The following is an 11,080-nucleotide window of genomic DNA, read 5'->3' as shown; positions in this document are numbered from 1 at the left end:
TTATGTGGCTACTGTCATATAATAAAATGCAAGGCAACAAGCCAAATTTAGATCACACTTTAATTTTTGTCAAGCATCTCCACAAGTTTTATCAAAATCTCTAATAGAGTGGCAAATCAATGAGAGAAGGAAAGACGTTATTTACACTTCACAACTAGATGAAACCCACAAACGTGAAAGGTTTGTTCCAGATCTCATAAGTAATAATCTAGAAACTGGATTATATTGGTAATCAGTACCAAATGAGAAACTATCACATGGCCTCACATGGATAAAATTCAAACATCCCTTAAACAGATTTGGGGCAAATTCAACTAGTTTATCAACTCTATCAATCCCATCTTGATGCAGTCATACATCTGGGACATGGCTGATTAGCCAGGGATAGAGTTGACTAGAGTTACTGAAGAAACTTCATTCTACAGTAGTCTTTTATCTTCCAGTCCACGTGCTTATATGTGTTCTCTGGTCAGGGGAACAGAGCAATGCTATGAGTAAAATACACAAGTGCTTTTTTAAGCCTCCAATAATATTCCATTCTTTAAAGTATAGCATTTTTCCATTCAGAACTCATGATTGAGACATGGTAAAAGTAGACTTATACCCACTAACACCTACTGCTTGGAATATGAACATGTGTTTTCTTATTCTAACCTAATCTCCTTTTGTAACTGTACTGCAGATATAGTAAAATGCCCAAGTGAAGCACCATTTCATGAGAAATATCTGACTCTTATAAACTGAAGATTTCTAGCAATATATTTATGGCAATGTGGTTATCATTAATTATTTCAAAAGTTGCTTAAATATTTACCACCGATTGCATACCACCTTTGCTTTTTAGAAATCATAGGCTGGGAGTGACAGAGTAGTCAGTCACTAAGCTTTGTAGTGATGGTGATGATGATGATGACAATATGTGTGGCTGTTTGCTTGAATGTGTGTCTGTGCACCACCTGGGTACCTGCTGCCTGCAGAGACCAGAAAAGGGCAACAGATCTTCTGGAACTGGAGTTACAGGGAGTTATGAACTTCCATTTAGAGGCTAGGAACCAAATCAGGCCCTCTTCAAGAGCAGCCTAGCTACCTCTCCAGCCCAACATAAGCTATTTTAGATTAATGGCGTATAATGCTCTTGTGCTTAATCACATTAGTATCAAAGCTCATTTTCCAGACTCCCCAGATTCAGTATTCTGATGCTGCTTTCAGGAAGCAAGGGGAAAACAAGCTGGAGGGCACTTGAGCAGTGCTACTCGATTATGCTGTGCAGCTATTACGTCAACTGTCACATTCTTCACAGCCCTGCATACCAAACACTTTCAATCCCTTTCTCTTCCCTCAGACCTGATCTGATTTTAAAACGAGCTAGAAGCTCAGTATCTATACTAAATGCCTACAACTCCCTCAAATTACAAAATCTGTTTCTTTTTATTATTTCTGTTATTTTTTGAGATTACAATCTATATACATCATTGCTTCCTTCCATTTCCTCCCTCCAAACTCTCCCTATATTCCTCCTTGCTAATTTTTCAAATTCATGGCCACTTTTTTAAATTAATTGGCATTACATGCCTGTATATTTTCCTAAACATGTTAAGTACAACTAGTTTTGATACTGAATGTCTCGTGTGGAAACATCACAGGATCATTTCTCCCTCAAGGTCCCAGATACATTGCTATATGCATTGGTATGTTAGAAATGGAAGAGATGTAGGTTTGCCTAGATCAGCCACTAAAATATTTGATTGTTATTATTTTCATTGTAAAGCAGCAGAATTCCATTTTTAAAAGTTCCTAATAGGGTGTGTGTGTGTGTGTGTGTGTGTGTGTGTGTGTGTGTGTGTGTGTGCGTGTGGGTGTGAGTGTATGGGTGTGCCATGGCATATATGGATGGCAGAGAACAACTGGAGTCAGTTCTCTCCTTCTACCACAGGGGTCTTATGGATCAAATTCATGTTACCAGGCTTGAAAACAATGGCCTTTACTCACTGAACTGTCTTGGAGCCCCAACATACTCAGTTTTTCTCAATGATTCTTTTGCAGGACCTGTGGTTGAGCATAGGTAAAGCCTGTCTTCTCCTGGTTAAGTTGAAAGTACAGCATTTAAAGCCCTGTCCACTTAATTTGGACAAAGTTTAATCCAACGGGAGCATTCTGAAAGACTTTGAATAGTCCTTGGATAACCCTAGTTTGTTTTGAAGGTCCCATTGTCCCTGAATCTGACTAACTTAGCACTCAAAGAAATCCTAATATGTGACATACATGCTGCTATGATCTAATTTCCTGTCCTCATAAAAATGTGACTGACTACTAAACCCAAGTGTCATATATGAGCTTTCCCCATAAGATTAAGATTAATTATTTACCATTACAAGTTGTATTTGCATTCAAGATGAAGCTCGTTTTAAATCTATGAGAGCCTTTCCAGTCATAGAAAAAAATATACACAAGTGATTGTGTGTCATTTAAAATAAAACATTGCTTGTCCTAGATCAATTACTGGTATATCCTGACTATTCACTCAGATGAACAAGCCATGAGCTCTGCAAAGACAGAATCAGGGAGTTAAAGAACCAGTAATTAGAATCTCAACTGCTCCTTTTACCCAACAACTCTGACGAAATTCATATCACTCCATATAGCAGTGTTTGTGGATTTACCAGAAACCAGGCCCTAGAGACATATTCATGAAATTATAATCCTCAGAAACTAAATGAAGTACTGTGTTTCAGGGTACAAATTGTTTTATATAAGAGTTCAGATACTCCTATTTGCCTCACCTTTCTTTCAGAGGCTTGAAAACCTCCACCATCCTCAAGCAAAGATTAAGCATATGAAGAGTACCCAAGTCTGACATTTATATCCAATATAGTTGTCTTCCAGTGAGTTATCTTTGCTCAAAAACTGCCATTAGATTAAGTGAGACTATCGGAGCTGTGTCATCATCTCCTCCTGCTCAGTACTGTTTTCCCCTACCTTTCTTTCATAGGTGCCAGATATAAAATACAGTTTGAAAGTTTCCCCTGTCCATTCTCCCTTCCTTGCCTGATTCAACATTTGCCAACATGATCTTCTTTGCCTCTGTCACATTCCTGATTCCAATTGAAAGTTAGCTTCCTGATGGCCCCAAATAGCACATTAGCAAATGCTGTAAGCAGTTCTATTGCAAGCCAATAATTTTATAAAATGAGACTATATTATAAATGAATTTTCTTTTTTAAAAACTTAATATCTGGTGTTTACATAATGAATTTGGAGAAGATAGGTGGTATTTTTAGGAAGACCATACAGTTTGGGTTGCTTGGAACAATGTCAGCTGGCTGACAGATATTTTTCAGATACCCCTTCTGAGTTCATGTTTCCTACCATGAAAATTGTTTGAGAGGCCACTAGCAGTGGTACTAAATAGCAACTATAATTCTTTCAATTTATAAAGTTCCAAATACCTCCTCCATATTTCCAAAGCAGCTAAAACCATTCATCTATGTTCTGATGTTCTTATTTCTTCCTGTATTCATTTAATGTCTAAAATACTTACTGAGTTCCCTTTAGCACAGCATTATATGCCAAGACTCAAATTAAAAAAAAAAAAAGATAAATTCCTGGGTAACATTTTAAGTCAAGTTGTACTTGAGTAGCTAAAAGAATAATTTGAGAAATTAGTTTTTACCTGATTTTCTAGTTCACAAAGAGCATTCATAACAGCTAGTCTACCATGACAGATATTTCCTTCAGTAGGGATGGCATGCTTCCCTTGGGACTATCTTTCTGGGCAGCAGCAACTGCAGTATAGGTTGCTGAATTCAGCTATATTATATTCGACAGATTGAAAGCTCACAAGTGCCTTGAGTTTACCAGAAATCATTTGTCTTTCTTAGTAGGAGAATTGGAACTACTTCACTTGACTGTGCCAGATTTTTCACTTATACATTTTTTTCATGGAACATTTCTGTACTAGCAGGTTTATTTAGCAGAATATGTTCTGCCATACATTTAAACATTACAGATTTTTCACTTTTTTTCTCAATTTTTAATAATAATGCATCGAGTAGATGAATACTTCTTTAAACAAATAGAGATGCCCTGACTTGTGTGGGTTTGTTTATTTATTTATTTATTTATTTATTTATTTATTAAAGATTTCTGTCTCTTCCCCGCCACCGCCTCCCATATCCCTCCCCCTCCCCCAATTAACTCCCCCTCTCTCATCAGCCTGAAGAGCAGACCGGGTTCCTTGCCCTGTGGGAAGTCCAAGGACCTCCCACCTCCTTCCAGGCCTAGTAGGGTGAACATCCAAACAGCCTAGGCTACCACAAAGCCAGTATGTGCAGTAGGATTTATTTTTTATTTATGTTTTCAGTTGAAGATAGCATGCTTGTACTCACTTCTTCACAGCTCCCCATTTACTAGTGCCATGGGAAGGTCTAATAAGCAAGGTTAAGATGGGTTATCACAAAGAATATTCATTTACAGCATAATGGAATAATTATTTGTGATATCAGTGCCCATTCTGTGTTTGAAAATCTAGGCTGAAGTCTATTTCAATCAAGGAGAGGAAAAAGTGGAACATGCCAAAAGATAAATATTCTAAAGATGGATCACTACAAATACTATATCTTTGAGGGCTATTGTATGCATAACCCCCTTTTGAAGTCTTAAGATTGTTATAACTGAAATATAGGCACACTCGTGATTATTTTACAATTCATTGGCCTTACACAGCACTGAATGTCTGCTTACAGCATAAAAACCAGAGGTTTTGCATTTGCTATATAATAAATGAGACATTTATATATATTAGAAGATGCTATCACTTTTTATCATGTATCTTTCCAATGCATGCCTTAAATTTTCCATATAAACATCAATTACATGCAGCAACTGTGAATTGCTCCACAAATGAGGAACCCAAATGATGTCACATTTGCTTCCTTGATTCAGCTTAACTAAAGTTAGCTTCAGTGCCCACTTGTATGGCCATCATCATTCATTTAGGAAGAATGTTCCTTTACATTCTTTTGAAAATCATGGTTTAGTCAGCAATATGGAAATCATTCTTGGTCTGTCTACTTTAAACGGATTTAACACAAACAAATGGAGCATCTACAGCATTCCTTGAGGGACAGAAACTAAATATGCAATGTTCGCCGAGGGTGGGGAACAGCCACTGATGACCTCAACTACCTCTAGGTTTGACATGGAAAAATTTGGAGCTTGCCTACTCTGTTCCATTGCAACAGTTACTCTCCTTTTCCGCTAGTCATACTTTTTCATTTTATGTCAGTCTTTTTTCTGTGATATGACTTAATCTGAATTTTAGTGAGAGAATCTTGGCATTTTGTTTCCATCTTCTCGGTAAATACAGAAGGGTAGAGAATGATCTAGAAATCCGGAAAGCTAATATTGAGACGTGCACCACAACCCAAAGGAAAAGCAGCATTTAAGGGTAGATAATCTGGAGTTTCACAGCTTCCAAAAGACAGTCTCTTATATTTCAACCTCTCGCTACAGTAAGGCCACAGTTTCTTGATCTACAGCTGTTATGATTATTATACATTCTTAATCAACTGTTGTTGTAAAAATCCTCCTTCATTTATATGTCAAGTGCTCACCAGCCAGGAAACCTGGCCTAGGTTTTTCCCAAGTGAAAAATATCATCACTCTAGTGGGGATTCCTTTTTTTCTAAATTGTCTCCTTGCTAAGCTTGGGAATTTCCCCCATTTTGCAAAATACATGAGCTTGAGGTGAGGCTCCCTGCTTAGTTCTTAAGTACTTTCTTTCTTCACATGTTTTATTGAGATGTGCTCAGGTCACACTCAGCATCCACTGTCCAGTTCTGGAAATACTCCATTACTTTCCTTAGGTGCCAAACTTGAAGTAATATCTAATTCAGTATTTTAAGATTCATTTATTTTTGTTTTATGTGTAAATGAATGTTTTAACTGCATATATGTGTGTTTTATATGTGTTTATCGTGTGTGTGCAGTGCCCTTGAAGACCAAAAGGTGTCAGATCCCCTGAAACAGGTCTGACGAATAGTTGTTAGCCATAACATGGGTTCTGGGAAACAAATCCAGGTACTCAAGTGCTCTTAACCACTGAGACATCTCTCCAGCCCCCAGTTGTTTCCATATTTTGTTTTGTTTTACTTTTTATTGTTGTCTTTAAAAATGTGAAGCACAGCATGTTTTTTCTAACTGACTTTTAGACAATACAGCTTAATTACATTCATGAGTCTCTAGATCTTTTAACACAAACGTCTGTTATAAGGTATACTTATGCTGCCATGTTGCCATTCACATGAAAATATCTCCTTTACAGCCTCAAAATTCAAAAGCTGATTAGACTTCTGTAGGGGATAAAAGATCTCAAGATCAATGCAACATAAAAACTTGGTTGGCTTCCTGGTGGGGTAAAAAAAAAATCAGGTTTTGTCCCTTCACAATGAATCTCCAGCAGTTTGAAGACTATGCTGTTTCTCTGTTGGCTGCCCCTTCATATCAAATTTGCAATAAATCAACCTGCTATACCTGCTAGAATATTATCTTTTCATATACCTATGAAAATGAAAAAAATATTCCTCTAGGAAAGTCTCCATGAATGGAGAGCTGCACCTGTTCACAGAAGTAACTATTTGCAAGTGAGGATATGAAGGCCACATGTAGATGACGCCGTCCTTAGCCATCATATAATTGTAGCCTCATAAGAACCTATTCATCTGGAAATCACAAGAACTAAGAGCACACAATTGCTCTGTGTCTGTGGCTTCTACATCCATGAATTCAAACAACTGCAAATTGAAAGCATATGGAAAAATATCGCATCTGTAATACAAATGTATAGTCATCTTTGTTCACTATTTTCTAAGTGATGCAGGGTGGCAAATATTTGCACAACTTACGATATATCAGAAGGCATAAAAATATAAAAATAAAAGTATAGTGTGAGGTTTCAGGCATGAAATGCAAAGCCTAATTTCTAGATAATGACCTCTGTTGAAAAGAACATGTGAAGGTTCATATTGCAACTTATTATTGGAGCCAAACAACAGTGAAGAGAAAGACTGTTTGTGAGAAATATGAGAATACAATAACACAGAAAGAATTTTGCCTTTACAGCTATTCTTGGAGCGTTGATGTACGGATGGAAGTGTCAGTACAATTCAACCATAAATATAAATGGGAAAAAAAAGCACAATTGGAGGGGGAAAATAAGTTGGTGCCTTTCTCTTTCCAGTCCTCGTCTATGATGCCAGCAATCATGCTCAAAGGTTCTGAGTAAACACGGAGAAAATTACCAGAAGAGTCACAATAGGACTAGAGACAACACAACAATGCTCTGCATGTCTAAACAAAAACTGAAAGGAGTGACTTTAACCTGGCCTTTAGTTTTCAGTCAACTGCTTAACTCCTTTAACCCCTAGCCATTAGTGAGGAAGGTTTGCGATCACTTATGTGAGGAGCAGTGAAGAAAATATACGTTTTCCCAACACAATGGATACTGCCTGTGCTACTGTATGTCAACCACGTGCAGCTTCCCTCTGCCAAAGAAAGGGGATCAAAGGAAGTTTTTAAACCTACAGGGCAAACAAAGCCAGCTGCTTGAAAAAGCCCTATGTGTAGCAGTGTAGCAGTTAGCTGCTAAAGGACCATAGATTGAGAAAAATGTAACGTTTACAGTTGAGAAATGTGAAATAGTAAGATTCTGGTGCCAGTGAGAAGCAATATTCTTATACTCCGGAGTCTCAAAATAATAGAATTTACTGAGGGTTGTTTTTGTAACGTAGATACACTGTTATTCTTTCAGCTCTCTGTATGTACTAATTTCTCAAAGCAATGTTTAAGATACTGAGTTTTAGGACAATTTTTCAGGACGTAAACATAAGTCTGAGATCTTTCTTTTTTGCTAATTTTTGTTTATTATTATTACTCTCTGCTTGTGTGTGTGTGTGCACACGTGTGTGCTTACACATGTATATGCTATAGAATGCATGTCAAGCCCAGAGGATAACTCTGTGGAGGTGGTTATCTTCTGCCTTTAGCTGGGTTCCAGGGACTGACCTTATGTTCTCAGGCTTGAGCTGTAAGTGCCTTTAAGTAGTAGAACCATCTAGTGGTCTCTCTCCTTTCTAATTCAAGGAGCTTCTGCTGGGCAATCTTGTTAGGGAGTCTTCAACTTAAATGTGAGTTGAGGCAAGCTTAGAGCTTTCATAAATAAATGGATAAAAGATGGATATTCAAAGAACAAAATATTCTTTATATTCCAGAGTAGTGTATTACCTTGTTCCTATATGGCAATGTTCACAGAAGTGAAGATCTTAGAAAGCAAATTCTGCTTCAACACAAGGAAGAATTCAGGCAATTACCATTAAAAAGTTAAAAATCAAGGGCAATGATTAACATGATGCAACCTGTAGACTAGACAAAGAGTTGATCCTGTGGAGTTCTAAGTTTCAAATGATCACATTCAGCAAATTGTGTACGAAAAGCAAAACAAACATTGAGTCTGAAAAGAATATTTACAGACTTTTCTTTGTCATTTCTTAAACAGTACAGTACAATTATTATTTATATATAATACAAAAAGTATATATATTTGTGTGTATATATACATACACACACATATATATATATGTATATATATATATCCATTTGAATTGTTTTGAATTGTGATTTTGTTATTAGTTCTTTCTTGTCCCTGGATTTGTTCAAGAGTTATGAAAATTATTTCATCTATAGTTCTTTTAACCTTTACTCTATCCCCAAATTACCTTCTGCTTCTACTGTTCAACAAACCTACCTCTCCTATGACACTGAAACCCTTCATATCAACAAGTTTAAAGATACCTTTAAGTGATATAAAAAGCTAACATATACTTATTGAGTGCTGTAGCACTTAATAGATTGTTCTCCTTGTGATTTAGGCATTACTTTTTTTTCTATTTTTATTTACTTATCCTGTAGGAAGTAAGTCTCTCGGGAGTTTCATACACGAGAAAGCTATGAATGTAGTGACCCATGCCTATAATTCTAGTCCTCAGCAGGCAGAGCTCAGAGAATCATGAGTGGGAAGCAAGCCTAGGGCACACAGACAATTCTAAATTAGTCTGGGCCATAACAGTCAGATGCTATCCCAAAATAACAACAAAACAAAAACTACCGTTATATCATTTTATAGCTAAGCAAAATTAATGCTATTTAAGTAACATCATGTTATTAAACCCTAGAGGTCTATCAACAGATGAATGAATTTTTAAAAATGTGGATTTTTTTCGTATACACAGGATATACAACAAAATTTTATTCAGCTATAAAAGGAATGAAGTGATAGCATTGTAGGAAAATGAATGAGCTGGAAATAAGTCTGCTAAATAAAATAAAGTGGATTCTGAACTAAAACAAAACAATACTATCAATAGAACAGCTTGTCTTCAACCATATATGTTCCTGTACTATATATGGAATGTGAATAAAAATATTTTCTTTTGCTCTAATACATTTTTATTTGTAACTTCCTTAACATTCTAATATATTCAGAATGGTGAAATAACAATACCACCCATTATTATGGCTTAATATGAATTCTAAGCCCCAAAACCCATATTGAAGCCTTGATCTCCATTGCAAAGTTCTTAGGTAGTACGTTCATACAGTGATTGAATCTCTGAACTAGCTGATGGATTAATGCATTGTTAAATTCATATTTTGATGGGATTGGGGGGACCTGAGAGAAACTAAGAAATAAGATCTCTTGAGGAAGTATGTCATTAGAATCATGCCCTATATTACTGTGCATCTGTCCCCTGACTTTCTCCCTGTTTCCTAGTCACCATAAAGTAGAAATTCTTAGGCTGTTTTCTTAGAGGAAGAGAAAGTGAGGAACACACTCACATAGCTGCCATCCACTCAAATCATGAGAATGATGGGCCAGAACTACTAGCTCAGCTGATTAAGATTGTTACTGTTTTCTAGATGTCACTTTTCACACCGGCCATGATATTCCCCAGTCTAGAGGAATGGGGGTAGTCCAAGTTGCTTTAAAACTAGAAGCCATAGTAATCTGAGGACATCCATCCCAGGCAACACCTTCACGCTCATAACATATTTGTTTAAAAAATTAAAAACATGTGGAATAGGTAATATTCTTTTGGGGGGAGTTGGGATTTATTTTTTCTTTTTCGAGATAGGGTTTTTCTGTAGTTTTGGAGCCTGTCCTGGAAGTAGTTCTTGTAGATCAGGCTGGCCTTGAACTGACAGAGGTCTGTCTGCTCCCGAGTGCTGGGATTAAATGCATGGATAATATTCTTACCTACTTTTACATATGTAGAATTTGAGTTAGGGTAAGGATAAACTATTTTTTTTTCAAGATTCCATGAGGAGAGGTGGTCTATAAGAAGTCAAATCCTAGAAGAGAATTCATAACTAACTTATTAGCCATAACTAGTACCAAGAAAACTTCAGGTTAGCTGCTGATGCTTGCCTTTTTGAAATACTTTTATTTTTTATAAAACCATAATTTTGAAATCTTCCCACCTTGTCACTCATTTCTGATTTCCTTGTTGGCTCCTGCTTCATAGGAAAATAATGGTAGCACTATTTCCTGTTATTTCATCTTTTCTGGTATATTGTTATCTATTTATTTGACTTTTCAACAACATCTATACAAATAAGACTGTGGATATGTGTATATTTTGATACTAATTCAAGCTACTTAATATGTGTGTGTAGAACTTCACAGTCATCTTTGACATTTCTTTCCTCCTAACTTGATTACACACTGTCTTTCCCCATGTCTGGTCTATTGTACCACCACATAATATAGAATCTTTTCACTGCTTTCATGACCACTGTGGCTAATCTCATCTAAGGCAATCTCTACGTTAACAAAGCAAGAACCACTTTATTAGATCGGTGTTTGCATATTTTCTCTTTGGAGTAGACTTCTATACAGAAAAGTTAGGTCTGGATTGTGACCCTATGCACAGGAGATTGCTTCCTATGTATAACCCCAGCAGCACAGACATTAAGGGCAACATTGAATAAATGGGACCTACTAAAACTGAGAAGCTTCTGTAAAGCA

Source organism: Microtus ochrogaster, unplaced genomic scaffold, assembly GCF_000317375.1.
Source record: "Microtus ochrogaster isolate Prairie Vole_2 unplaced genomic scaffold, MicOch1.0 UNK36, whole genome shotgun sequence".
In the NCBI taxonomy this organism is placed as follows: Eukaryota; Metazoa; Chordata; class Mammalia; order Rodentia; family Cricetidae; genus Microtus; species Microtus ochrogaster.
This window is presented reverse-complemented; position numbering follows the sequence as displayed.